This window comes from Bos taurus, chromosome 12 (assembly GCF_002263795.3).
Source record: "Bos taurus isolate L1 Dominette 01449 registration number 42190680 breed Hereford chromosome 12, ARS-UCD2.0, whole genome shotgun sequence".
NCBI lineage: Eukaryota > Metazoa > Chordata > Mammalia > Artiodactyla > Bovidae > Bos > Bos taurus.
The window spans coordinates 24,421,937-24,447,675 of NC_037339.1; the positions used below are offsets into that span (position 1 = coordinate 24,421,937).

The 25,739-nt window shown below is 37.4% G+C and overlaps 1 long non-coding RNA gene across 1 annotated transcript in view; it reads right to left on the minus strand.

Moving 5' to 3' along the window:
* Positions 1-25,739, minus strand: part of LOC112449048 (uncharacterized) — a 184,132-nt gene that overhangs the window by 24,655 nt on the left and 133,738 nt on the right. Inside the window, exon 2 of the long non-coding RNA XR_003037514.2 lies at positions 23,909-23,988. This is a non-coding gene — a long non-coding RNA (uncharacterized lncRNA). The remainder of the gene's footprint in view (positions 1-23,908; positions 23,989-25,739) is intronic.

The following is a 25,739-nucleotide window of genomic DNA, read 5'->3' on the forward strand; positions in this document are numbered from 1 at the left end:
AACAGCAACAACAACAACAAAACTGTAGTAATTAAACTACATGATAATTAACAGGGTGAGAGGGAAATAGACTAATTAAACAGATAAAGAATTCAGAAACACACTGGTATAAAAGGAAAAATTCTTGCAATGACATTTTCTAAAAGTATGGGGAAAATGACTTAATACATGGCATTTGTTCCTTATGATTATTTATTCATAATTAATGAATAAATTATTTAACTATAAACAAAATCACCACAGATGGTGACTGCAGCCATGAAATTAAAAGATGCTTACTCCTTGGAAGGAAAGTTATGACCAACCTAGATAGCATATTCAAAAGCAGAGACATTACTTTGCCAACAAAGGTCCATCTAGTCAAGGCTATGGTTTTTCCAGTGGTCATGTATGGATGTGAGAGTTGGACTGTGAAGAAGGCTGAGCGCAGAAGAATTGATGCTTTTGAACTGTGGTGTTGGAGAAGACTCTTGAGAGTCCCGTGGACTGCAAGGAGATCCAACCAGTCCACCCTAAAGGAAATGAGTCCTGAGTGTTAATTGGAAGGACTGATGTTGAAGCTGAAACTCCAATATTTTGGCCACCTGATGCAAAGAGTTGACTCATTTGAAAAGACCCTGATGCTGGGAAAGACTGAAGGCAGGAGGAGAAGGAGATGACAGAGGATGAGATGGGTGGATGGCATCACTGACTCAATGGACATGTGTTTAGATAAACTCCAGGAGTTGGTGATGGACAGGGAGGCCTGGCATGCTGCAGTCCGTGGGGTCATAAAGAGTCAGACACAACTGAGCAACTAAACTGAACTGAACTGAAACATGTGAAAGTGTTAGTTTCTCAGTCATGTCCAACTCTTTGCAACCCCATGGACTGGGGTCGCTAGTAATCCCAGCCTGCCAGGATCCTCTGTTCATGGAATTCTCCTGGCAAAAACAGTGGAATAGGTAGCCATTCCCTTCTCCAGGGGATCTTCCCAACCCAGGGACTGAACCTGGGTCTCTTGCATTGCAAGTGGATTCTTTCCTGTCTGAGTCACACTTATCCATGTGCAAAATTAAAATAAAATTAGATCCCAATTTCACAAAATACACAGTAACCAAAGAGGAAAAGGGACCAATATGTGCAAAAGCTGCTATATTTTTTGGGAATACAGCAGCTTCTTTTCTTCTGTGGGTTATGACCACCCATTGAAAGTAAGAGCCAAAGTAAGAGAAGAACATGTTTGAAAAGGGGGAGGAGCTTGACAGCCACAGAGAATAAGATAAAAAGTTATCTAGGAAAACATAGAAGGAATTCTACATAGTATTAAAATATGAAATAAGTTTGGAGACTTTGAACTTAAGGCCGTACCCATTGAAAGGAGCTATCCAACTTTCCAATGACTTTCTGGTAGAGACTTAAAGGAGATGGCTAGGTTACCCACAGACAAGAAAGGGAAAATGGGGAGTTGAGGGAGTTGAGGGAGTTGAGGATAATTGTCTGGAGAGTGGTTGAAGGGATAGAGTGTGAACTGTAAGAACTGGAAATTCAGGGTTTGAATCCATCCTCAGTGTGGATGATAAAGTAACTCAGGATGAAGGTAGAATTTGGAGTAAAGCAGAAAACAGGGAGCCAAATGCCAAAATATTTGAAAATCCATGGAATAAAATGTATCTGCTTTGTTCATAGCCCTTGCTGGGTTTATTTTGGAGATTTTCTAGCCCAAATCAGGCACCTTCATAGTCCTAAAAAGTTGGGCTAACAGCAAAGAAAAATGTGATAAAAACCATAAATAACAGTCTAGGATCATTTACCATGGGAAAAGAAACAGCCTTCAATATATCAGAAACCCTGGAAGACATACCCTACTAAAATCTCAAGAGTCAGAAGAGATTAAATTTGAGTTACTCTTCCCCTCTGGGAAAATCTCTAAAACTCAGTTTCCACAGCTGTCTAATGAAAAAATTAGACTCGATATTCTCTAAATTTATTTCTAGCTCAAAGTATCTATGTCCATAGTGATTAGCTGGCTTGCCAGGGAAACGTTTTTATTTAGGAAGAACTTATGTTAAATATTTTATAAAAATTCTCAAAATAATTTAAATCAAAACGATAAATTTCAATTATCTGAAAAATTTACCTATATTGGATATCATGTGTTCCAACATTGGAGATATGTCAATAAAAGGAAATAGTAGTAGAGGCCAAGTTGAAGTCCTATATTCCAGAATTCCTTTGGTTCACAATTTAACACTTTTTTGTAGAGTTCAAGTTTTGCTTAAGCTATGTTAATCTTGCTCCTTAATTAGTCTCTGAGTTCATTCCTTCAAGACAACTTTAGTCAGTACTTCACTTTTCTTCCCCAAGATTGCATTCACAGGTCTGGGTATAAACTAGGCAATATTTCCAAAGCCTAAAATGAATAAAGACCAGATCTGGAAAGTACCGTCTATAAATTTCAGAAGAAAAAAAAGACACAATTATACCCACACAGAGAATATTCCAAGGACTAGAGTCCAGAGTCTATTATCTTATTATCTTGTCTATTTCAATGGAAAAACATTTAGTAAGACTCCTAGTATCCTACATCAAAGAGTTGTGTGTGTTTTTTTTAATGTAACGTTAAAATGGATTTTTGCACATAAAACAAACCTATGCCTAGCCTTACCCATTTCTGGCTCATAAATCATGGACTGCAAATGTTTGTGAAACATTATTTGCTCTTGATCTGCTTTTCAACTAAGTAATATATGTATTATATATCTATATATTATATCTATAGATATTAAACACAAAACACCTATAGATTTACAACTGATTCCAAAGACCTGGAATTCAGCTTACTATCGTTTTCCAAGGTGCTTACCAGTGCAGACCATAGTCATAAAAATGATTATAAAAGCAGTTAAGAAAAGAATAGTTTATGTTTGAAAAAATACAAAATGAGGTACTAGCTAAAATGACAGCAATTCTTTACTTTGGGTTTAATGTTTCAGTGAAAAGATGAACTCCTGGCCCCACTTCTCAGCAGCTAAAGCTTCACCCATCTTTTGCAAAGAATGACAAATTGCACAGGCAGCCTGAAGCACGTATGCCACATTCCGCTCATTAACTTTGCTTGTCCTGGCTTGTCTCTTCATAGAACACCACAGTTCTTTCCAAGGAACTTCAAAAGACCCCTCAACAGCAAAAGTAAAACACATGTCAAGCGAGTCAAGCTGTTTCGTGGGACAAAATTTACAACATTCTCTACCACAGCAGTTGAACATCTACTCTATGAGGGTTCTCTGGCATTAAAAAGACAAAGTAAAATTCCTTACTCATCTTTTTGTACTTAAAAACTTGATGCAATTTCAACAGATTATCCACATGCAGACATAAGCCAAATTTGGACATGTGTTTCTTTTTCATTCAATCAATATGATTCATAACCATAAGACTCTAAAGATATCGAGGCATTAAAAAAAGTCATATGAACAGAGGCCCCGAATTTGTCAATAAGCAAATTTATAGTTAATAACAGAGCAGGGGCTAAAACCCAGGATTCCTAACTGGGAGATTAATGGTCTTTCCACCATGTTAAGATGCTGATTGTGTCAAATTTCTGTTAACTTGCCTCTGATGAATGAAAGCATTTCTTTTAGACAAGACATTTTCCATTTACAGAATTAGTCTGGCCCATTCTTTGTAAAGTACAATAGTAGTGAGAGATTTCATATTTTTCTGTTATATTCTGACACGTTATTTTAAATTATTAAGAATATTATGATTAATCACAGATTAACATTGATTAAATTAAATTTAATTGACATCACATGATGATATAGCTAGAGTGCTATAGTAGATGGTACCAAAAGCTACTGATGTTGAAGAGAACACGTAACAAACTCTCAACCTTTCTTTTCTCCTCTCAAATTCTCAAATACAAAATAGTGAGCTAAATGTCACTGAATTCAATCCTTAAGAGAATGGTAGAAGTCAGCTCCCAGAACACAAATACTGCCATTGGTCATATAGACTGAGACTTTACATTTTTAGAAATCACCAAAACTATACTTTCCTAGAATCCTCACTGGGCTTCCCTGGTGGCTCAGCTGGTAAAGAATCCACCTGCAATGCAGGAGACCCCAGTTCAATCCCTGGGTTAGGAAGATACCCCAGAGGAGGACATGGCAACCCAATCCAATATTCTTGCCTGGAGAATCCCCATGGACAGAAGAGCCTGACAGGCTACCATCCATGAGGTCACAAAGTGTCAGACACGACTAAGCACGAGAAACCTCTTTATTGATATTAAAAGGCCACCACACATTCAATATAAAATATAGTTCCAAACACAAATAATTGCAGTGGAATGACAGATGTATAAACAGGTTTATCAAGAAAGAAAAATTACGTAGAAAACTCATAAGACTATAATGTGTTAATATATTATAAACTATATACCAATTTATTAATATATTACAAATGATGTGTCAGTGGGTATAAAAAGGCACCCCACAAGGTTGACATCTTCAGCATGTGGTCAGAGAATTCAATTCCCACTGCATTATTAAAAACTGATGTCTGTCACCATCCATACTGAGCCCATCGCATAGGACAAGGGAAATGACAGTTGGTACCATAAACACAATCTGAAAATGAGCCCAGAAGGTATCACATTATTTGAGATTATACACAGTTGGAACTACTGCTCCATTTTTCATATACCCACCCCCACACTTACCCTAGAGCTAGAAAGAATGCTAAGATTAACTCTTTCACTCCCAAAGTCAACTCTCAAAGGTAGATTCAATCACCTGTTTTTTTTTCAAGATCAAGAGGATTTCATACATATATTATTTAAAAGATATACTATAACATGAATATAAAGAGGTTTTTTTTTTAATTACTAGGTTGTAAGAGCTGCTTGGAGAAGGCAATGGCACCCCACTCTAGTACTCTTGCCTGGAAAATCCCATGGGCGGAGGAGCCTGGTAGGCTGCAGTCCATGGGGTCGCTAAGAGTCAGACACAACTGAGCGACTTCACTCTCACTTTTCACTTTCATGCATTGGAGAAGGAAATGGCAACCCCCTCCAGTGTTCTTGCCTGGAGAATCCCAGGGACAGGGGAGCCTGGTGGGCTGATATCTATGGGATCGCACGGAGTCAGACACGATTAAAGTGACTTAGCAGCAGCAAGAGCTGCTAAAAAATTTCTATAGTACCAGTTGCATAAAATTAAGAATGGAGTATCTCTTATAAAAGACAATATGATCATTAAAGTGAGGCTTTTCAGAGAAGAGATGCTTATCAGACCCAATCTCCCTGTAACATATTTAACAATATTTAATATATTATAAAAAATAACATATTTTCCTTTTTAGTAATCTCTTATTCCATTATTTCTAGGATACCTTTAGTCTTTTTGTTCTCCACTTCTCTCATTTCTACTTCTTGGTGCCCATATGGACTTTTCTTTGCCCTGCCTTCCTATAAATGTTGGAGAGTTTCAATGTTTCAACTCAAGAATTGTTACCATCTCATTCCATATATTTACATGATGGAAGATACAGTGGAAGTGAGAAATAGATTTAAGGGACTAGATCTGATAGATAGAGTGCCTGATGAACTATGGATGGAGGTTCATGACATTGTACAGGAGACAGGGATCAAGACCATCCCCAAGGAAAAGAAATGCAAAAAAAAAAAAAAAAAGGCTGCTTGGGGAGGCCTTACAAATAGCTGTGAAAAGAAGAGAAGCAAAAAGCAAAGGAGAAAAGGAAAGATATAAGCATCTGAATGCAGAGTTCCAAAGAATAGCAAGAAGAGATAAGAAAGCCTTCCTCAGCGACCAATGCAAAGAAGTAGAGGAAAACAACAGAATGGGAAAGACTAGAGATCTCTTCAAGAAAATCAGAGATACCAAGGGAACATTTCATGCAAAGATGGGCTTGATAAAGGACAGAAATGGTATGGACCTAACAGAAGCAGAAGATATTAAGAAGAGGTGGCAGGAATACACAGAAGAACTGTACAAAAAATATCTTCATGACCATAATAATCTCGATGGTGTGATCACTCACCTAGAGCCAGATATCCTGGAATGCGAAGTCAAGTGGGCCTTAGAAAGCATCACTACGAACAAAGCTAGTGGAGGTGATGGAATTCCAGTTGAGCTATTCCAAATCCTGAAAGATGATGCTGTGAAAGTGCTGCACTCAAGATGCCAACAAATTTGGAAAACTCAGCAGTGGCCATAGGACTGGAAAAGGTCCGTTTTCATTTCAATCCCAAAGAAAGGCAATGCCGAAGAATGCTCAAACTACCACATAATTGCACTCATCTCACATGCTAGTAAAGTAATGCTCAAAGTTCTCCAAGCCAGGCTTCAGCAATATGTGAACTGTGAACTTCCAGATGTTCAAGCTGGTTTTAGAAAAGGCAGAGGAAACAGAAATCAAATTGCCAACATCTGCTGGATCATGGAAAAAGCAAGAGAGTTCCAGAGAAACATCTATTTCTGCTTTATTGAGTATGCCAAAGCCTTTGACTGCGTAGGTCACAATAAACTGTGGGAAATTCTGAAAGAGATGGGAATAACAGACCATCTGACCTGCCTCTTGAGAAACCCATATGCAGGTCAGGAAGCAACAGTTAGAACTGGACATGGAACAACAGACTGGTTCCAAATAGGAAAAGGAGTACGTCAAGGCTGTATATTGTCACCCTGCTTATTTAACTTCTATGCAGAGTACATCATGAGAAACGCTGGGCTGGAAGAAACACAAGCTGGAATCAAGATTGCCGGGAGAAGTATCAATAACCTCAGATATGCAGATGACACCACCCTTATGGCAGAAAGTGAAGAGGAACTAAAAAGCCTCTTGATGAAAGTGAAAGTGGAGAGTGAAAATGTTGGCTTAAAGCTCAACATTCAGAAAACGAAGATCATGGCATCTGGTCCCATCACTTCATGGGAAATAGATGTGGAAACAGTGGAAACAGTGTCAGACTTTATTTTTTTTGGCTCCAAAATCACTGCAGATGGTGATTGCAGCCATAAAATTAAAAGACGCTTACTCCTTGGAAGGAAAGTTATGACCAACCTAGATAGCATATTGAAAAGCAGAGACATTACTTTGCCAACAAAGGTCCGTCTAGTCAAGGCTATGGTTTTTCCAGTGGTCATGTATGGATGTGAGAGTTGGACTGTGAAGAAAGCTGAGCACTGAAGAATTGATGCTTTTGAACTGTGGTGTTGGAGAAGACTCTTGAGAGTTCCTTGCATTGCAAGGAGATCCAACCAGTCCATTCTGAAGGAGATCAGCCCTGGGATTTCTTTGGAAGGAATGATGCTAAAGCTGAAACTCCAGTACTTTGGCCACCTCATGCAAAGAGTTGACTCACTGGAAAAGACTCTGATGCTGGGAGGGATTGGGGGCAGGAGGAGAAGGGGACAACAGAGGATGAGATGGCTGGATGGCATCACTGACTCAATGGACGTGAGTCTGAGTGAACTCTGGGAGTTGGTGATGGACAGGGAGGCCTGGCGTGCTGCGATTCATACGGTCGCAAAGAGTCGGACACGACTAAGCGATTGAACTGAACTGAACTGAAGCTACTGTCATGATCTATTGCTGATAAGAATGCTAAATATAAGTGTATACACCTTCCTCAGGGTGTACTTCATTCATTTAACAAATATAGCATTTTTGAGTACCTTCTACATGACAGACACTTATTTTAAATGTTGGAGATATAAAAATGAATAAAAGAGAATTCTATCAAACATTTAGAAAAGAGCAAATGCCTATCCTTCTAAAACTCTTTCCAAAAATTGCAGAGGAAGGAATACTTCCAAATTCATTCTACAAGGCCACCATCACCCTGATACCAAAACCAGACAAAGACCACACACACACAAAAAGAAAACTACAGGCCAATATCACTGATGAACATAGATGCAAAAATCTTCAACAAAATTTTAGCAAACAGGATTCAGCAACACATCAAAAAGCTCATACACCATGATCAAGTTTGTTTTATTCCAGGGATGCAAGGATTCTTCAATATATGGAAATCAATCAATGTGATACACCATATTAACAAATTGAAAAATAAAAACCACATAATCATCTCAATAGATGCAGAAAAAGCCTTTGACAAAATTCAGCACCTATTTATAATTAAAACTCTTCAAAAAATGGGCACAGAAGGGATGTACCTCAACATAGTAAAGGCAATATATAAGCCTACAGCAAACATTATTCTAAATGGTGAAAAACTGAAAGCATTCTCCCCAAGATCAGGAACAAGACAAGAGTGCCCACTTTTGCCACTATTATTCAACATAGCTCTGGAAGTCCTAGCTACGGCAATCAGAGAAGAAAAAGAACTAACAGGAATCCAGATTGGAAAAGAAGAAGTAAAGCTCTCACTGTTTGCAGATGACATGATACTGTACATAGAAAACCCGAAAGATAGTATCAGAAAATTGCTACAGCTAATCAGTGAATTTAGCAAAGTTCTCCAGTACTCTTGCCTGGAAAATCCCATGGACGGAGGAGCCTGGTGGGCTGTAGTCCATGGGGTCGTGAAGAGTCGGACATGACTGAGAGACTTCACTTTGACTTTTCACTTTCATGCATTGGAGAAGTGAATGGCAGCCCACTCCAGTGTTCTTGCCTGGAGAATCTCAGGGACGGGGGAGCCTGGTGGGCTGCCATCCATGGGGGTCACATAGAGTCGGACATGACTGAAACAACTTAGCAGCAGCAGCAGGATACAAAATCAATACACGGAAGTCACTTGCATTTCTATATACTAACAATGAAAAATCAGAAAAAGAAACTAAAGAATCAATCCCATTCACCATTGCAACAAAAAGAATTAAATACCTGGGAATAAACCTACCTAAGTAGATGAAAGAACTGTACACAGAAAATTATAAGACACTAGTGAAAGAAATCAAAGATGACATAAACAGATGGAGAGATATTTCATGTTCCTGGGTAGGAAGAATCAATATTATAAAAATGACTATAGTACCAAATTCAATTTACAAATTTAATGCAATCCCTATCAAATTACCAATGGCATTTTTCACAGAACTAAAACAAAAAATTTCACAATTCATATGTAAACACAAAAGACCCCAAATAGCCAAAGCAGTCTTAAGAAAGAAGAGTGGAACTAGAGAAATCAAGCTTCCTGACTTTAGGTTATACTACAAAGCTACAGTCATCAAGACAGTGTGGTACTGGCACAAAAACAGAAATATAAACCAATGAAACAAGGTAGAAAGCCCAAAAATAAACCCATGTACCAATGGGTACCTTATTTTTGGCAAAGAAGGCAAGAATATACAATGGGACAAAGACAGCCTCTTCAATAAATAGTGCTGGGAAAACTGGACAGCTACATGTAAAAGAATGAAATTAGAGCTTCCTAGCACTATACACAAAGATAAACTCAAAATGGATTAAAGACCTAAATGTAAGACCAGAAACTATAAAACTCTTGGAGGAAAACATAGGCAGAACACTTGATGACATAAATAAAAGCAAGATCCTCTATGATCCACCTCCTAGAGTAATGGAAATAAAAACAAAAGTTAACAAGTGGGACCTGATTAAACTTAAAAGCTTTTGCACAGCAAAGGACACTATAAGCAAGGTGAAAAGACAACCCTCAGAATGGGAGAAAATAATAGCAAATGAAACAACTGACAAAGGATTAATTTCCAAAATATACAAGCAGCTCATACAACTCAATACCAGAAAAACAAACAACTCAATCAAAAAGTGGGAAAAAGACCTAAACATACATTTCTCCAAAGATGACATACAGATGGCTAACAAACACATGAAAAGATGCTCAACATCACTCATTATTAGAGAAATGCAAATCAAAACTACAATGAGATATCATCCCAGACCGGTCAGAACGGTTCTCATCAAAGTCTACAAACAATAAATGCTGGAAAGGATGTGGAGAAAAGGGAACACTCTTGCACTGTTGGTGGGAATGTAAACTGATACAGCCACTGTGGAAGATGGTATGGAGATTCCTTGAAAAACTAGGAATGAAACCACCACATGACCCAGGAATCCCACTCCTAGGCATATACCCCGAGGAAACCAAAATTGAAAGAGACACATGTATCCCATTGTTCATTGCAGCACTGTTTACTATAGCTAGAACATGGAAGCAACCTAGATGTCCATCAACAGATGACTGGATAAAGAAGTTGTGGTACATATACACAGTGGAATATTACTCAGCCATAAAAAGGAACACTTTTGAGTCAGTTCTAATGAGGTAGATGAACCTAGAATTTATTATACAGAGTGAAGTGAGTCAGAAAGAGAAAGATAAATACCATATTCTAACGCATATATACAGAATCTAGAAAAATGTGACTGAAGAATTTATTTACAGGGCAACAATGGAGAAACAGACATAGAGAATAGACTTATGGACATGGGGAGAGGGGAGGAGAGGGTGAGATGCATGGAAAGAGTAACACGGAAACATATTACCGTATGTAAAATAGATAGCCAACGGGAATTTGCTGTATGGCTCAGGAACAGGGGCTCTGTATCAACCTAGAGGGGTGGGATGTGGAGGGAGATGGGAGGGAGTTTCAAAAGGGAGAGGATATATGTATACCTATGGCTGATTCATGTTGAGGTTTGACAGAAAACAGCAAACTTCTGTAAATCAATTGTCCTTCAATAAAAAAATAAACAAATTTTTAAAAGAAAAAAATTCCCTGTCCTCATGGAAATTACATTCCAGTTGAGAGATGGGGAATTGACAATAAGCAAAATAATAATTACAATATATTCAGTTTAGTCTCTCAGTCGTGTCCGACTCTTTGCAACCCCATGAATCACAGCACACCAGGCCTCCCTGTCCATCACCAGCTCCCAGAGTTCACTCAGACTCACGTCCATTGAGTCAGTGATGCCATCCAGCCATCTCGTCCTCTGTCGTCCCCTTCTCCTCCTGCCCCCAATCCCTCCCAGCATCACAGTCTTTTCCAATGAGTCAACTCTTTGCATGAGGTGGCCAAAGTATTGGAGTTTCAGCTTCAGCATCAGTCCTTCCAAAGAACACCCAGGACTGGTCTCCTTTAGGATGGACTGCTTGGGTCTCCTTGCAGTCCAAGGGACTCTCAAGAGTCTTCAACACCACGGTTCAAAAGCATCAATTCTTTGGCGCTCAGCTTTCTTCACAATCCAACTCTCACATCCATACATGACCACTGGAAAAACCATAGCCTTGACTAGACGGACCTTTGTTGGCAAAGTAATGTCTCTGCTTTTCAATATGCTATCTAGGTTGGTCATCACTTTCCTTCCAAGGAGTAAGCGTCTTTTAATTTCATGGCTGCAATCACCATCTGCAGTGATTTTGGAGCCAAAAAAAAATAAAGTCTGACACTGTTTCCACTGTTTCCCCATCTATTGCCCATGAAGTCATGGTACCAGATGCCATGATCTTCGTTTTCTGAATGTTGAGCTTTAAGCCAACTTTTCACTCTCCACTTTCACTTTCATCAAGAGGCTCTTTAGTTCCTCTTCACTTTCTGCCATAAGGGTGATGTCATCTGCATATCTGAGGTTATTGATATTTCTCCTGGCAATCTTGATTCCAGCTTGTGCTTCTTCCAGCCCAGCGTTTCTCATGATGTACTCTGCATATAAGTTAAATAAGCAGGGTGACAATATACAGCCTTGACGTACTCCTTTTCCTATTTGGAATCAGTCTATTCCATGTCCGGTTCTAACTGTTGCTTCCTGTCCTGCATACGGGTTTCTCAAGAGGCAGGTCAGGTGGTCTGGTATTCCCATCTCTTTAAGAATTTTCCAGTTTATTGTGATCCACACAGTCAAAGGCTTTGGCATAGTCATTAGATGATGATAAATACTGCGGTAAAATAATGCAGAGGAACATGGTACTTATCTGAGCATTAAAAACGTGAATATAGTCCAGTGACATAAACACTCTCTGCAACAAACTTTGGCATCTTTCCAGTGCATCTACTGGGGCTCGTGTGATAAGGACAACACAATGTTTCATACCTCAAAATGGCCCGAAGAGATTAAAACTCATCTTTTATTCTAAAGTCCTCAGAGCTTTTCCAGATGATGCACTCAAAGTATAAATTATGACCAGTGTCAGAAAAGTCTTCTTACTTGTAAATAATGTAAATTTATTCTCTCTGTCTCTGTGGAAAAGATCATTGGTCACAAGGACACAGTCTATCCTGGGAATGTCACCGTGAAAAAGGGCTCATGTGGTGTGAGTTCAGAGGTAATAGGCAAAGCCACTAAACCAGTATTTCCAGTAATGCATACTATGATCCAATGATTCTGATAATTATTAATAGATGATGTAGAAACAAATGATTGAGAGGTGACTTTCATGATTAAATACAATCTCCAAATGTGGTGTCAAGCAGAATTAAAGAATCTCTTTTCATAAACCTTCTCAGAGTCTTTTCTATCCTAAAGTAAATTTTGAATTTCCAACAAAGGAATAAATGATCTTTCCCAAACATATGAACATGGAATCCTCTTTTAGAAAAGTTCTTAGGACTTGGTTTCCAAGGATAGTCTTTCATAGTAGCTGGTTTCAATTACTCTCCCTTATTCTGCAGCTCATAACGAGCCCCCACCCCAAAGTATTTGGCTACAATTATTAACATGGGATCACTCTGGAAAGAAGAAAACTTTAGAGCTTTATGAGTGTGTCACACCTTGATGTACAACTGAGTACAGATTTTGATGGTGGGGGCTACCCAGAAAATAAGAGGAAATTGATTCATTGAAATGAATGGAGGGAGAGCAAGGAGCTGTAAAGGGAAGAGAAAGGCAATAGGTTATTTGTCTAGAAGCAAATGCCTCCTACTCACAGCTTTTACCAAGGGACAACCTTAAATTGAATAATTCCACAGATTTAATAAAATGTTGGTTAAATCTTTCCTCAAGGCTTCCTTCATGTTTAAAATTTCCAAATCCCTTGAAGATACTTGCCAATCATTCAATAATGTTAATAGTTTTCTCATGACCATGAAAAACTAACGTGCAAGCTGGGCATTTGCAATTTATAACCTATCAGATTAGCTCCTCTACACAGAAAGGGAAAAGACATTAAATCAGAATTGAGTTGCCTGTGGGTACAATATATACAGAGAGAAAAACTGGAGTTGATTTGGTTGATCTCTTCTAGATCTTTCTGGTAAAATGACTCTTCACGTATTGGGAATTTATGTATATTAATTCCACCTAAGTGAACTGAAAAGCAAATGGTCTACCCCAAATGCTCCATTCTGAATACCTGCATATGTCTATACATGCAATCCAGTTAACTGATGTTTTTCCACATACTACCTGAAGGAACTATGAATCATGTTAAGACGCTTCTGTGGAAACTATGTGTTAGCAAGATGGAAGGAAACAAGGATGTATACCAATCAGATTAGTCAGTGTTTTCATTAGCTATAAAGCTGCGAAAATTTGGAATAGCATACAGAGCTATTTCAACTGGAGCCAGCCACTTCCCCACCACCTCCCCTCATCTTAAGGCTTTACAGATTCACACAATTTGTACAGACCTGTAGGAAATTATGTATCCAAAAAAAAAAGTTGCTGATTTATCAACTGGGTTAAAATCCCCTACCTACTTACATCCTTCACTGAAAAGTTCTTTTTGTCTTGGAATAGAATAGCTTTGGCATGCTACCTACAACCAGTACAACAAAACACTGTATTTCATATAATTCCTTTAGAAATATTTTTGAAGACTGAATGTACACCAGAAAAATCTTCAACCAAAAAATATATATATATGAGAATTGCTTCATGAGTAGATGATGGTTTAAGAAATCCCTCCCAGAGTAGATCTTTAATGTTCTCACTATAAAAAAAAAAAAAGATAATTATGTGTCATGATGAAGATGTTAGCTAATTACTATGGTGATAACTGTTTTAAAATACATGTTTATCAAATCAAATCAACACCCTGTACAAATTAAATTTACACAGTGTTATATGTTAATTATATCTCAGTAAAGCTGAGGGAATACATCTCTCCTAATCAAGGACTTTTCCCCATCCTTTGAATTCTATCCAGTGCTTTATCCCACGGTACAGTTCCTCTCAAGATTTCACTTCTAATGAAGACTTAGCTAATTTCCACTCTTGACTCTACTCTTCTTAATACTACTATTACTAATGATAATAACAATATCATAACATTTAACATCGTACATTGCATATATAACAAAATATATAGCAATTTTTGCCCATGAGCCCTGCCTCCCATATTCTAGGGACATCAGGGCTTATCAAGCAATGTTGTATCTCAGCTCAGAAAAACTAAGTTTTCCTAAACCTTGTGATGTAGAGTTCTATATAAAAAATTAAAAATTTCATGTTTCTAAATGAAGTGAGGATTCTGAAGTATAATAACTATGAATATTTTCATTATGATTCACAAATTTATGCTCTTAAATAATAAGATTGTTAATAAAGAATTTCCTTTATTTTCACATTTAGGAGCTTTCTTCCTTCATGTTATCTATCAAAGTCAAATTGGAAGACTTTATTGAAGATCAATCATGTTGTTGAATGGAGTATTTCACAGAACTGGGGAAAGCTTCCAGAGAACAGCACTACTGATTATTTAATGCACATTTTTAATTGTTTCAGGAAATGGTTATGCTGAAAATGCCCAGGGTGTTGCTGGGGCACCCACATACAACCACACCCGACAGAGACTATCTAGATAGGCAAGGTTTCAGAGCTGCGGTGCAGTCACTGGAGAGCAGTGAGACAACTGCATATTCATGTTGAAGAAGACTTGAGATCTCTTTTAACAGATCAGCACTGTTAAAAGAGCAAAGCACATGAAATTCAGGGCTCTTGTTAAATGTTACTAACAAACGCAGCTTAAAAATATTTAACATAATAGCTACCTTATATTTTTATATTGTTTTCAAATTTACTTACAAACTCAAACAATGACCTTAAAACTATGTTGAGTTGCCTGTTGTTTTCATTTCTGATACTGGCCCAGATGTTGACTATGTAACTTCTTATAGTTCCATGTATGACTGCTTATTTTTCCAGTGGATTGCCAGTTGCATGTCAAAGGACCTGATGATCTCCATGACCATCCAAGATCCTCCACGATCTTTCAAGTACCAGTGACTAAATGTAGGCCTCCCAAGTGGGAGTTCAAGTTAGATGGAACGCTAATTTAAGAAAGCCACACTTCTCCCCTACATCATAAATCAGGGAACAATTTTGACAATATACTAATAAAAAAGACTCAGCTTAGTTTCAAGAATATTATACCTTCTTATTTACTCGGTTCTATTGTTGGTAGTTAGTCCGGGTATGCTACCAGTAATTCAATGAAGGTCATGTCCCTTTTTTTTCCGATGATATGCAAATAAGTATGTATTACTTATTAAAACAGTCTTCATGGTATTATATTCACACTTAGCATGTATTACTTATTGTAATAGTTTGCATGCTAGTTATATTCACACCTAGTATGTATTTCTTATTGTAAGAGTTCATGGTCATTATATTCATACCTTTTTTCTTTCACTTCCTGTATTTCTTATACAGATTGGCTTGTGAACCTCATTTTTCTTAAACATATTCATTTTAAATATCAGAAATATCTGATTTTTCATTATCTCTTCCTGTGTTTTTATGCCCCAAAATTTTCAATCAAAATACACATTATTTTAAGTTAGTTTTTTTCCTACTTTTCTTTATATTAAAGCGAGACTCAGAATTACATTCATAAATTTTTTAATTAGGTAGGCCGGTTGCTGAAGCTGAAACTCCAATACTTTGGCCACCTCGTGTGAAGAGTTGACTTATTGGAAAAGACCCTGATGCTGGGAGGGATTGGGCACAGGAGGAGAAGGGGACAACAGAGGATGAGATGGCTGGATGGCATCACTGACTCAATGGACATGAGTTTGGGTAAATTTTGGGAGTTGGTGGTGGACAGGGAGGCCTGGCGTGCTGCGATTCATGGGGTCGCAGAGTCGGACACGACTGAGCGACTGAACTGGACTGAGGCTGGTTGCATTAACTAAGTTTAATGTTAGATACACTTTCTGTCAGAGGAGAGTGAGGAAGGAGAGTGGCAGATAAAATGGTTTCTGCTGATCTCCAAGAGATGTGCAGGGGTTCAGGAAATAGAGACCAGCTTCCACAAAAGGAAATCAGAGTAAACAAACCCATGAAAGCATGAAACAACATGGCATGGCCAGGAAATAAGAAGTGTCCAGCTTGTCTATCATGTAGTTCTCGTATGGAGAAAGGGAAGGTGGCTAGAACAGCATTCTTTTGGTTCTAAAAACCCTAGCTACTTCCCAGCAATTCTTTTGATTCTAAAAACCCTAGCTACTTCACAGCAATGTCCTAATAATTATCAATTCTCATTTAAGCATAAATTAACATTCTGTTCTAAAATGAGATGCATCAAAATTTTAGATATACAGATATACTCTTTCACTTCATAGTGCAAAACATCTGTACTTTTACAGTTCTGTTAACATGAATTTTTTTCCTCCCTTCACTAACCCTTATCATTTTGACCTCTAAAAGTTTCTCCATTACATCACACAATCCTCATTCATCATGTCTAAAGCAAGTTCATTGATATAATCCCTGAGTGGGAGCCTGTAGAAGAAAAATGTGAGGTTTAGTCCTAGGACTTTGCAAATATAGTTCTTAGTGGCCTTTTTTGCCTTATATTTTTGCTTTAGTTTATATTTAAGTTTGGGTTCCACAGTTGAGACAGCCAAGAAGCTAAATTGATAATCTGGGGTATGATATTCACCTATAGTACTGAGTGGTTCAAAATTAATGAACCTACTCTCCCAAAGTCCAGTATAATAACCTATCGGCTATATAAACCATTTTGTTTGGGGCACTGAAGTCTGTGATTAGTACGAGTGCTACTGTCCACATATGTACACATATAAAAACAAGAAGGAACCTCTTCCAGAGAACAACCACAAGAGACTGTCTGGTGTGTGTGCTCAGTCATGTCCTACTCTTTGCGACCCCATAGACCATAGCCCACCAGGTTCCTCTGTCCATGGGATTTCCCAGGCAAGAATACTGGAGTGGGTTGACATTTTCTCCTGGCATTGCTGTTCAAAGAGGAAACTTTTCTATATTCCTATTTCTTGTCTTTTACTCCTTGACCAGGCTAAGTTTGGAACAAGAACACATCTAATAGATAAATCTAATTCCACTGAGCTAAATTTGACATAATTTACTAACATTATGGTAAATGCAAATTTCAGAATTAAAACAAAATTACTATCACTGGTAGCTTTTCCTAAAAGGAATACTGAAAAAAGGCAAATTTACTGAGACAAAGTTAATGTATTTTGAACTGACCAAGTTCTTCAAACTTGGTAAAAATTTGATCCTACAACTGTGAAAGCAAATCTAAGTGAATTGGGAAATCTGTTGATTACATTACTTTTTTTTAACTTTCTATTTATAGTTCAATAGACCTACAGATGTCACAGGTGGCTCTAGTGGTAAAGAACCTGCCTCGCAATGCAGGAGACATTAGAGATGTGGGTTCAGTACCTGGGTCAGGAAGATCCCCTGGAGGAGGGCATGGCAACCCACTCCAGTATTCTTGCCTGGAGAATCCTATGGACAGAGGAGTGTGATAGGCTACAAAGTCCATGGGGTTGCAAAGAGTTGGACATGGCTGAAGTGACTGAGCACGCACAGTCTTACGTACAGAGACGAAAAAGAATAATGACAGCAAGAAATACCAGTGCTTGAAAACCCTCTTCCGTGCTAAATCAACTATGATACATGCCAAAACTGATCTTCAGAGCTCTCAAATATCAGACTTTGCAGTGGTTTAACATATTCCATTTATTTCCTTTGGTAAGAACAGTGGAGTTTTCAAACTCTTCATTTTGCTAAACCTAACAAATTAGGGTTAACTTTTCAAAGCAGCCTCATAACATTTTCTTCAACCGCTATTGTGATTTAACCACTATTAAGATCCCATTGAGAAATAGGCCGTTATTCAGTCCATTTGCCAAGCGATCATATCTTTATGATGTGAAAGTTTTTGTCTTGATGGCAAATATGTGTCAAGAATATTGTTCTCTAGTATCAATAGAAATTAAGTAGTGTAACCATTTTACTTAGCCTTTTCTTCCATATCTGTAAATTAAAAATAAAAAGTAACAGCTAACATATTGAGTCCTTGCAGTTTACATATATTACTGTATTTAATCTTCTCAACATTCCTATGAGGTTTAGTGCTATTACACTCACATAACACCTAATATTTAGAAATATAAAGTAAAAGTCAGAGAAAAAGTTCAAAATAATTGCTCTTTCAGAGGGAGCCTAAGTCATATAAAGTAGTACTGAAGGAGGATTCCGGTTTGTATTAATTTGTGTTAATATATAGTAGTATTTTACATTTTTTTAACCAAATATGTACTTTGATTTTAAAAACTTTAAATCAACTAAAAAAAGTTAATGTTTTTACCAAAAGTGTTCTTTTTTCTCACCTATAGCAATGTAAGTAACCTAAGCAAAAGGACAGATTTTTACTCTAGATTTAATTTCACCATTGCTATCTTATATAACATGGTATTCTATGTCTCAGATCTCTTTCACAATAGTCCTTATTTCTGTTATAAACATATTGTCAACCAGACAGAGTTCAGTTCCTGATCTTCATACCTCTTGTCAGTTTTATATATTCTCACTACCTACTCATTGGTGTGATTTCATTGGTCTTACTGTTTAACACTTGCTATGTGAGAGTCCCTTGGACTACAAGGAGATCCAACCAGTCCATTCTGAAGGAGATCAGCCCTGGGATTTCTTTGGAAGGAATGATGCTGAAGCTGAAACTCCAGTACTTTGGCCACCTCATGCGAAGAGTTGACTCATTGGAAAAGACTGTGATGTTGGGAGGGATTGGGGGCAGGAGGAGAAGGGGACGACAGAGGATGAGATGGCTGGATGGCATCGCCGACTCGATGGACGTGGGTCTGGGTGAACTCCGGGAGTTGGTGATGGACAGGGAGGCCTGGCGTGCTGTGATTCATGGGGTCACAGGGAGTCGGACACGACTGAGCGACTGATCTGATCTGATACCCTGTTTATGTCCACACGTATCTCTAGGCTTACTCTTCCCATTAAATTCTAGATTTTCATATCTAAGATGACCACTCACCAGGGAAAGTTCAAATTTAGTTTACTGTCTTAGATTCCTACCAGTTAATAGTCCTGTCACTCTCAAAGTATCCTGATTGAAATGGTCAATTACACGCTCAACTTTATTGTATCCAATTTACTAGTCGTAGAAGTGTTAGTCCGTCAGTCATATCTGACTGTTTGTGACCCCATGGACTGTAGCCTGCCAGGCTCCTCTGGCCATAGGATTCTTCAGGCAGTAAGGCTGGAGTGGGTTGCCATTTCCTTCTCCAATTTTACTAGTTAATGGATTTCAAATAGTCCTCTGAAATTTAAATAATAAAAACATAACTTTTTTTTCCTCTGAAAAACCCCATCTGCTTTGCGTTCTTCATCTCAGAAAATGCAATATCGTACTCAAAGTTTAAAAGCTTGGAGACATCCGTGGCTCCTCTCACAATAAATCAGTTATAACTTCAAAGTCTGTACAGAATTGGATCCTTCCTTCTCTATGATCTTTGCCTACATCACTGACATAACTCACTTGAGAAATCAATGAATAAGGATTTTATGAAAATGTTTCTGTGAGCTAAAATATAAAGTAATAGCTATCCTTGAGTACCCACATTGTAATAGGCACTTTATTGATGATAATGGGGAGCACTTTTGCATGTTTATAACACCTTAGTCACTGTTTTAAGTGCTCTAATTTCATTAGTCCAGTAAATCTCACAATAACTCCTAGAGGCAATAGCTTTCCATTTTTAGGCATGATGAAACAGGTTATTAAAATAAGTGTCAGAGAAGACTACAAAGCAAGGCTAGTTATCAGGGCTAAAGAAAGATATAATGATAAAAGAATCAATTCTCTAAGAAGACATAACAATCTTTAACATGGATGAGCAGAAAACTACATGAGGCAAAACCGGAGAGAACTGCAAGGAGAAATAGATGAATCCACTATGATAAACAGAGACTTCAACACCTCTCTATCAGAAGTGGACAGATCCAGCAGGCAGGAAATGAGTAAAGACATAGCCGGATGGATGTGATTAACATCTATAGATTACTTCATTCAACAAAAGCATAAAACACATTCTTCTCAAGTTCACATGGGACATTCACCTAGATGGACTACATTCTGGGCCATAATTCACAATTAAACAAATTTAAAAGAATAGAAATCATATACTACATACTCACAGACCACAACGGTATTAAGTTAGAAATCAGTAACAGAAAGACAGGTAGAAAACAGCAACAATATACTTTTAAATAACATATGGGTCAAGGAAGAAATCATTAGAAACATTTAAACTATTTTTAACTAAATGAAAATGAAAGTACAGCTTTTCAAAATTTGTAGTTTGCAGCAAAAGCAATGCTCAGTGGGAAGTTACAGCACTGAATTCCTAGATTAGAAATGAAGAAAGGTATAAAATCAATATTCTAAGTTTTTACTTAAAGAAACTGGAAAAAGAAGAGCAGATTAAATTCAAATAAGCAGAAGAACATAAACAACAAAAAGTAGAACAGAATCAATAAATTTTTAAAAAGAAATCAATAGAGAACATCTACAATATCAAACATTGGTTTTGGGGGGGGAAATCAATAAAATTGATCATCCACTAGTCAGGTTAACTAAGACCCAAAAAAAGAGAGAGAGGGGGAAAGAAAAAGATTAATATCCAAAATTAAAGAGGGAAATCAATGCAGATTCCATGCATGTTAAAATAATAATAAAGGAATACAGTGAAGAACAACTATGCCCACAAATTTGATAACCTAGATGAAACGGACAAGTTCCTTGAAAGACACAAGTCTCTCAGACTCACAAAAAAAGAAATAAATACTATGAATAGGCCAGTATCTGTGAAATAAATTGAATTAGTAATTAACAACTTTCCAAAACAGAAAGCACCAGAATGAGATGGGTTCACTAGTGAATTCTACCAAATACATAAAAAGAGAAATTATATCAATTATCTACAATCTCTTTCAGAGAACAGAAGCAGAAGAAATCCTTTCTAACTCATTCTGTGATTCCAGAATTATGTGAATACCAAAACCAGACAAAGACATTATAAGAAAAGAAAACTACAGATCATTAACTCTCATGAATTAGCTACAAAAACCCTCAACAAAACATTAGCAAATCAAATCAAATGCATAAAAAGAACACCACATTAACTGGAAACTGTTTCAGATACATAAGGTTGGTTCAACATTTTGAAAATCAATTAATTTAAGTCAAATAACAGGAACATATCATTAGATGCACACAAAAAAGCATTTGACAAAATCTAACACTCATTTGTGATTTAAAAAAAAGAAAAAGAAAACTCGCATTAAACTAGAAATAGAAAGAAATCTTCATCACTCCTTTTTAACACTGTACTAGAAGTTATAGCTGATGAAGTAAGTTTTATCTAATAAAACCAAAATGTTTTAAACTACCACGCATTGTAAGAGTAGCGAGAGGTAGGCATATCAGTTCCATCCCTCATTCATGAGCAAATCCCACCAACTGGATCAGCTCTGTTTCATAAATGCAGGCATGCATAAACCAGACAAAGTGGATAAAGACCAGGTCTTAGAGGCTTACAGACAGTAGATTTTAAGATAGTGGTGCCCCTGAGAAAAAACACTAACATCTTGGAGATAACGGTAGTTTCTGAAGGGAAGACAAGAAGCAGAACTCTAAGACAAAAGACTCCAATTCAGAAGGTTACTTGGATGTCAGGAGTGGAAGTCCCTGAAACAGGACTTGGATCAGCACTGTATGCTCTATTTGCAAGCATTTTAGCAAACTTCCTTAACAAATATTACATTCTGGTTGATTTCCAGAATGATTCCAAGGAATGTTGGAATAGCTCATTGGGAGAAGTAGTGACTAGCAAGGAATTGTGGTCACCCACATTTCCCCATAAAGATCCAATTTCTGATTCATTGGGTTACATCATGTAATGTGACCAGGGAAGAGGGCAAAATATAATAAGCAGTCAAACTACTGTTCATGCAAATACCTGTTCATTTTCAAATCCGCTAGTAATCCAAGGAGTCTGCAGTGGCTTTATACTCTCCATTAATTTTTCTACCCAATCTATCCCCACAAAGCTGATTTCTGCTGGACTTGCAGAAATTTTCTGTAGTGTATATTTTCACCAAGCCCGAAAGTCCATGGGTAATAAATGAAGATCTAAAAATTTTCATCTCTGAAACTTATAAATCTTGCCTTATAAACATATCCAAAAGCCAGTTTTAATAATCATTCAAATGCCCAGAAAAATCATATTTTATACTGCCTCTGTGAAGAGCTGACTTATTGGAAAAGACCCTGATGCTGGGAAAGACAAAAGGCAGGAGGAGAAGGGGATGACAGAGGACAAGATGGTTGGATGGCATCACCCACTCAATGGACATGAGTTTGAGCAAGCTCCAGGAGACGGTGAAGGACAGGGAAGTCTGGCATGCTGCAGTCCACAGGGTCACAAAAAATTGGATATAAATGAGTGACTGAACAACAACAACAGCCGCACTGCCATGATACTTATTGTGTTTGCATGTGTATTGCGTGTGGTATGTGTATGCAGGCAGTAAGATAATATTCCAAGTATAAATATATACTTATATCTCAGCTGGTAAAGAATATGCCTGTAATGTGGGAGACTTGCGTTCAATCCCTGGGTTGGAAGATCCCCTGGAGAAGGGAAAGGCTATCCACTCCAGTATTCTGGCCTGGAGAATTCCATGGACTATACAGTCCATGGGGTCACAAAGCGTCAGACACGACTGAGCAACTTTCACTTTCGTATCTAATGGAATATTCTATTTATCTTTTTTTAACCAGTGTTTATTTTATGAGAAGAGAACAGAAGACAAAAATCACTACAGTATAGGGACTGAAAACAGAGATTTTGAATTTAATTCGAATCCCAACTCTGACTTGGCGTAAGTTTCTTAAATCTCCCAGACATAAGTATGCACAGCTCTAACAGGGACACAAAAATACCTACCTCAGAGGACTGTTGAAAGTATTTTTTCATTAACTTTTATTGGGGTATAGTTGCTTGGCAATGTTGTGTTAGCTTCTACTGTACAGCAAAGTGAGTCAGCTATACATATACATATATCTCCTCTTTTTTGGAAATTATTCCCATTTAGATCAACAGAGAGCATCGAGTAGAGTTCCTTGTGCCATACAATAGGTACTCATTAGTTATCTATTTTATTATTGAAAGTATTAAAAGATATAAGTGTATAAAGTGCTTAACACAGTAATATAACAGATAATTATAATTATGATGGTGGTCAAATATCCACCTTTAAGAAACCAGTTAGGAAGAGAATAAAAACATATTCCTTCATCAGTTTCTCAATGAATCTTAGGAGAAACAACTCCAATGCTTTTGGAGAATATTTGAAAATTTGTTAAATAACTTGAAAGCATCCTGGACTTCCTGCACATCACAAAATTGGGAAGCCAGAGTGGTAGAGACCAACATTTACCTAGCTTTCCTTAATTGGAATTCATGGTGAAGATGCTGATTCTAAAATAGCTACTACCTTAGGCTGTATTGAAAATCAAGACGTGAATTTCCACTGTGTTCAGCCCAGATTACTGTGTTCATTAGTTGGACTACAGGCGATTAAAACCTAAATTCACCTATAAAGGGGCAAGCAGAATACTCATGAGTCTAGAAACCCTACATACCTGAGAATACAAGGGAGAGTCTTGCTCCCTTCGTCCTTCTCCATTATTCTGAAGTGCTTGAACTTGTCTCTTGCAGCACTCTGCGAAAAATTACAAAAGTTATGTTGAATAAAAATGTCTGTCAGTAAATTTCATTGAAGTGAAATTCCAAAGCTTCCTTTTGACATACAATCATTTGTGAAATTTACACTAATGTTCAGAGATGGAATAAAGCAAGCTTAAAAGACTTAACAACTCCTCAGTATGGTCTTCTGCTTCTCTTCACTGTTTTAATCTGCTGTTGACCATCGGTTGATTTAAAGGGCAGTGTTATCTCAACTTAAGCAGACCAACGCTGAATTTTCTCTTATAATCCATGCTCCTAAAGTGCCTAGACTTTATAACCAGAAATATCATGAAGCTATGCATCACCCTGTTTGGAGTGCGTGTGCGTGCACACACACACACACACACACAAGCTTTCTAGTTGCAATACCCAAATTTTATGCCCAACAAATTTATCTGTTAAATTTCTGGTTATTGGCAGGACATTACTAATCTCTTTCAATCTGAAACAGAGACGTCCCTCACTCTCTCTTTCCTCTTTTCTCATAATTAGTCCAATAAAAAGAGAAACCATCACAATCTTCATTTTTCCAATTTTGAATTTCTGGGAAAATGAACTTCTCTGTCACTTGCATCTGGCTAACTGGTTCTCAATTCTTCTAGATGAAACCTGTTATTTTTCCCCCTTCTAAACAGTTCATATATTACAAACATTATTATTCATATATTTTATCCTTTTTCCATCCAAAAAATAACTTCTGTGATTTTATAGACTTTGAGGACATTCATTTAGCATTTATTCTTCCCAACTCAAGAAGCCTAATGTTTCATTCTGTCCTTACAGAACAACATTTTCATTCCATTAAATACTTTTAGGGTTCTTCTCTGACACTTTCAATATTTTGTACATATTTTTTAATTACTTATTTTTAATTGAAAGATAATTGCTTTATAATATTTTGTTGGTTTCTGCCATACATCAACATGAATCAGCCATATGCATACACGTCCCCTTATACTTCTTGAGTACAGTAAAATTTTCCAGTGAAAAATGAAGAAACAAGAGAACCCAGAAAATTAAAGAAACACATTTTTGAACCAAGTTCTGTTTACTGTAAAACGTCTTTTACTACAGACAAGTATATATGCCTAGGGTGAAAGAACTTCCAAATAAGAATTTCTTCCCTTCTTCTCAGTGCTTCTATACTGAGGGCAATGAGACAATAAACTGAATCATACATATCTCCCTGCTTCTCTCTCATTATCAGAGCAGCGACCGGAGAGTCTGAAGCGGAGAGTAGAACAGTGTAACATGTTTTTATTAGGCCACATGCTACCACATCACTATCCTAGTTCCTCCACTCACTAGCTTTATAACCTTAGGAAAGTGACTTAACATTTTCCTGCCTCAGTTTCCTCTAAAAATTGGGATAACAATTGTATCTTTGAATTGGGTTATTATGAAGATTAAATGAAACAATTAATTAAAATAATAACCATGATATCTGTCATATATTGCTGCTAAGTCGCTTCAGTCGTGTCCGACTCTGTGCGACCCCATGGATGGCAGCCTCCCAGGCTTCCCCGTCCCTGGGATTTTCCAGGCAAGAACACTGGAGTGGGTTGCCATTTCCTTCTCCAGTGCATGAAAGTAAAAAATGAAAGTGAAGTCGCTCGGTCGTGTCTGACTCTTAGCGACCCCATAGACTGCAGCCTACCAGGCTCTTCCGTCCATGGATTTTCCAGGCAAGAGTACTGGAGTGGGGTGCCATTGCCTTCTCCGTGT